This window comes from Portunus trituberculatus, chromosome 39 (assembly GCF_017591435.1).
Source record: "Portunus trituberculatus isolate SZX2019 chromosome 39, ASM1759143v1, whole genome shotgun sequence".
NCBI lineage: Eukaryota > Metazoa > Arthropoda > Malacostraca > Decapoda > Portunidae > Portunus > Portunus trituberculatus.
The window spans coordinates 15,758,795-15,763,794 of NC_059293.1; the positions used below are offsets into that span (position 1 = coordinate 15,758,795).

The 5,000-nt window shown below is 38.6% G+C and overlaps 1 protein-coding gene and 1 long non-coding RNA gene across 2 annotated transcripts in view; one reads left to right on the forward strand and one right to left on the reverse strand.

Annotated features, from left to right (window-relative positions):
* LOC123515440 (cubilin-like) overlaps positions 1–5,000 on the reverse strand; it is a 234,055-nt gene that overhangs the window by 104,587 nt on the left and 124,468 nt on the right.
* LOC123515441 overlaps positions 1–5,000 on the forward strand; it is a 218,979-nt gene that overhangs the window by 87,518 nt on the left and 126,461 nt on the right. Inside the window, exon 2 of the long non-coding RNA XR_006677878.1 lies at positions 3,237–3,276. This is a non-coding gene — a long non-coding RNA (uncharacterized LOC123515441). The remainder of the gene's footprint in view (positions 1–3,236; positions 3,277–5,000) is intronic.

The window sequence follows — 5,000 nt, forward strand, 5'->3', positions numbered from 1 at the left end:
TATGATTAGGTTAAGATAGGTAAGGCTAGGTTAGGTTAGGTTATTTTAAATTAAGTTAGGTTAGGAAAAGAGGTTAGGTTAGGTTAGGTTAGGTTAGGTTAAATTAGGTTAAGTTAGGTAAGATTAGATTCGATTAGGTTAAGTTAGGTTAGGTTGCTGTTGTTGTTGTTGTTAGGTTAATACTCTCTTCTCTCTAGTAAGTGGTAAGATATACATATTTATATAGTAAAAAGTTAAGGAGTTTAGAATATTCATTATAGTACCGCTGGCTTCACTCTCCTCCTCCTCCTCCTCCTCCTCCTCCTCCTCCTCCTCCTCCTCCTCCTCCTCCTCCTCCTCTTCTTCCTCAGTACAGAAGCAAGGGAATAAAAGGAGAAAAAAAGCGTGGTTCTGATTGAGACTTTCCTTCGTTGTGCGGGCGGTTGGAGGGGCAGGAAGGAAACGAGAGGGAAGAGAAGATTGGGTGACGCGACAGGAAGGGAAGGGAAGGGAAGCGAAGCAGCGAAGAGAGAAGGGACGGAAAGGAGATGAGACGGGATGGAAGGGAAGGATAAGGAAAGGAGGAGGAAGAATGGATAGGAAAGGAAAGGAAATGGAAGGGAAGGAAAGGAGAAAGGAGGAAATGAAGGACATGTTAAGAAAGTGAAGGGATGAAAAGTGAGAACATAATAAAGTGAATTGAAGGGAAGGGAAGGGAAGGGTAGGAAAAGGAAGGGAAGTGAATTGAGGGGAAGGCAAGTGAAGTGTACTGAAATGAAGCGGAGTCTTGAAAAACGCACCCAAACCACACTAAATTAAGGGATTATATCAATATTTTCCCTCTTACGTTTCCACAAGTTGCCTCATACATACTTTCACCTCCATAATGAAGTGACCGACCCCACCACCACCACCACCACCACCACCACCACCACCTCAGACCTGTGTGCCGCCGGAATAACGAGGAGAAATAAAGTGTCCATGATTTTATTCCCTGGACTGTAAACCTTTCTAGCTGGAGGTTTTATTGTGACTGTGGCGGGGATAAAGGTGGGGAAGAAATTGTGGTGGAGGTTGGGGGGGGTTGGGGAGGTCAGGAGGGAGAGAGAGAGAGAGAGAGAGAGAGAGAGAGAGAGAGAGAGAGAGAGAGAGAGCATTGAATCTTCCGGGTACTGGTGGTCGTGGTGAAGTGAGTCAGGCGGTAGTCCATCTTTTCATTAGCGTGTTTAATTAGATACACACTTAAATCGTTCCATCTTTTTTTTTTTTTTTTATTTTTTTACCTCTGAGATGAAGCCACAAAGTTCTGGAAGGTTTAATGTTACCACCAAAACAAATTAATCACCTTTCCTCTTATTTTATGGCCATCGAATTTATTTATTTTTTCTTCAGTATTAAATTACGACAAAACTGAAGCTATTTTTTTCTCCGGTTAATCAAATCTTCATTAAACTGCACATTATTTTACTTTAATTTTTGTGGCTTTGTAAAATTTCAGCTTAAACCTTTCAGTACCATGACGCGTTTTCATATTCATTCTGGTTTCTGTTTGGTGACTTTATACAGCTTCAGAAACTTATGTGGGGATTGAAATATTGAGGACTGGCCATTAATCTTCTGACCTCCATAGACCCTTCCTAATGTAAGTAAATTCGTCTAATCATATCCGAAACTCAAGGTAAAGATGTGTCCCAGTAATGAAAGAGTTAAGGATATAATCTCTATAATGATTCGATTTTTTTTTTATCTGTGATTGAAATGAAACTACAAATTAAATTTCTTTGATGTGTGAAGTGACAAGGTAAACACAATCATCATCTTTTCTTCTCTTCTTTTTTTTTTTTTTTTTTTGTCTCCGCTGAACTGGTTATTAATTTCCACGTCACGTTTTCCTGAGTTTAAAATCACGCGAGAGAGAAAAGAAAGAGAAAAAGTAAGGTAAATATTTTCCCTCCTGTTATTGAAGTCTTCATTAATAAACTGCGTATGAATTTTGTATTATCTTTTTTTGTGTTGTTTGTGCTTGTGTATAGTTTCAGGAAATTAAGAATATCACCTCAAATTTTTCCACCTTTCGCCAAATTGCCATTTCTCTCGCCCTCTCGTGTTTTTCGTGGAATGTTAAATTTATGTATTATTTCATTTCATCATTCAATTTACTTTTTTTTTTCGGTCGCGATGTCAGAGTTTTGATTTGCCGCCGCGGATGTAAATTTATCCATTTCCATTTTAAAATTACGACACTTGAATTTTAGTATAAGCTGTCACTGAAAATCAAATATGAATCCGGAATAAGTCAATTAATGCTTTGGACAGCCAGCGTGGTGGATGTTTGGCGCGTACGCACACCCACGTCCCTCCCATAACGCCCACGCCTCTCCCATGACAGGTGGAAATTAGAGGCTGATAGTTTTATAAGTAAGAACACTAATGACAACCTATAGAATTAACCTTGGAAAAATAGTCCTTATGTAAGACGGGCCTTAGTCATCCTACAAAATGTTACTGTCTTAACCCTTTCAGTACTTGAAAACATTTTTACCTTGAGATTTGTGTACGATTAGACCATTTTATTGACATTAGGAAAGATCTACGAGTATCAGAAGATTAATTGGCACAGTTTTCTCTATTTTAATCCTTTTTACCTTGAGATTTGTGTACGATTAGACCATCTTATTTACATTAGCAAAGGTGTACGAAGGTCAGAAGATTAATTGGCACAGTTTTCTCTATTTTGATTCTTTTTACCTTGAGAGTTGTGTACGATTAGACCATTTTATTTACATTAGCAAAGGTCTACGAAGGTCAGAATATTAATTGGCACAGTTTTCTTTATTTTAATCCTTTTTACCTTGAGATTTGTGTACGATTAGACCATTTTATTGACATTAGGAAAGGTCTACGAAGGTCAGAAGATTAATGGCTACAGTCTTCACTATTTTAATCCCCCACATAAGTTTCGGAAGCTGTATAGAATCACTAAATAATGAGCAGAATGAATATGGAAACGCGTCATGGTACTCAAGGGATTAATATCTCAGCACGTTCCTCACTCCTTTCCTTTTTCTTCAGTTTCTTTCTCAACATTCCTTTCACTGATTTTTCCCTTCAGGTTTCTCGGTCGCTCTGTCCCTCCAGCATTTTTTCCCCATTTTACGGCTGGTACTACTTTCTTAATTACTTTTCCTCAACTTTCGGTTCCACTTCCTCAGCCACTTGTACTTTTCTGATCGTAACTACTTTCCCTTCTGTTTCAGGTGCAGGTGCGTCTGGCTGAGTAAAAGACCCCCGTGATCTGTAAGTAACTGTTCATTACAAACTTTAGGGCAGTTGTCAGGTGTAATTGTTGTTATTATTACTAGTATTATATTTTCTCTCCTCTTCCTCCTTCGTCTGGTCTGTGTGTGTTGTGAAGTGAATGTGAAGTGAATGTTGATGTTAGGTAGGTTTATTTAGTTTTCGTATCTGGAGGTTGTGGAGAGGGATGTATGAAGAGGAAAAGGCTCTACATATCTTCCTAATTGTGACAGAGTGACTGCTTACCTTAATCCCTTCAGAACCATGCCGCTTTTTCATATTAATTCTGCTTACTATGCGGCGATTTTATACAGCTTCAGAAACTTATGTGGGGGATTGAAATAGTAAAGACTCTGGCTATTAATCTTTTAACATCCATAGGCCCTTCCTAATGCAAAGAAAATCGTCTAATTATACCCAAAAAATCATGGTAAAAATGCGTCCTAGTACCGAACGGGTTAAAATGCTTCGTTGTGATATGATAGTGGTGGTAACTGTAATGTCTGCACTTGGTTAGGTTAGGTTATTTATTTATTTATTTTTTTTTTTACTTTAAAGCATATAACGCCTGTAGGCATTCTTGAAGAGTATCTAGGAAGCGCTGTTCAGTTTCCTCCCATTAGTGGCGAAGGCAGTTTTATTTATTGTGGTATTTGTCCTTATCAATTTTTTTTTTCATGTTCACAGTACTTTTATTTATTATTGATTTTTTTTCTTAATTCTCCAGTACTTTTCTTTACTGTCTAAAACTTTTCACTCTCCAAATACCTTCCTTTAATTTCCTGTCTTTCTTTAAGTTATTGGCATCTTTCTGTAGTTTTTTGTAGTAACTTTCTTCGTTCCCTAGATACCTTTCTGTATTGCAAGTGTATTTATTTATAAGTAACATTTTTCTTATAACTTCAGGTGTACTCGTATATATTTTTCTATTTCCAGCTCCTTTATTTCCTCCCTGCGCACCTTTCCCCACTCCAGGTCCTTTCTTCACTGACTCAGCTACTGCGAGAGGAAATAGAACGACTCACATTTTGGTGCGTGTGTTTCGCAGAGAGAGAGAGAGAGAGAGAGAGAGAGAGAGAGAGAGAGAGAGAGAGAAGTAAGGGAGGGTTCAGATTTTGTGTTGTGTCCTTTTTTTCCGAGTGGTCGATAACGATTTCAAATATTGGCAGCCATGAGTTGCAGCGAAGGCAAAGAATCTGGAGCGTGTATTGGGTTTCATGACACATAACGCTGACGTCAGAGGGAAGTCACAAAGGAGTGCAAAGGAAGAACAAACAGCAGCATACCTATGGGTGCTCATCGTGGTGCTTAACTCCTTCAGTACTGGGACACATTTTTTACTTTGAGATTTGTGTGTGATCAGACTATTTCATTGACATTTGGAAGGGTCTATGGAGCTCAGAAGATTAATGGCCACAGTCTTCACTATCTTATTCCCCGACACAAGTTTCTGAAGCTGTATAAAATGATCAATTGTAAGCAAAGTGAATATGGAAACGCGTCATGACACTGAATGGGTTGAAATGCGCTAAATAGGTTGAGAAATGTGGAAAAATAGGAGATAGATATGACTGTAAGTGTGTGTGTGTGTGTGTGTGTGTGTGTGTGTGTGTGTGTGTGTGTGTTATACATTAAGCATTAAGTGTCAGGTGTGCAAGGTAAGGTGTGCAAGCAAAGACAGGTAAGTTTGAGTGTGAAGCAGGTGAGCGACACACACACACACA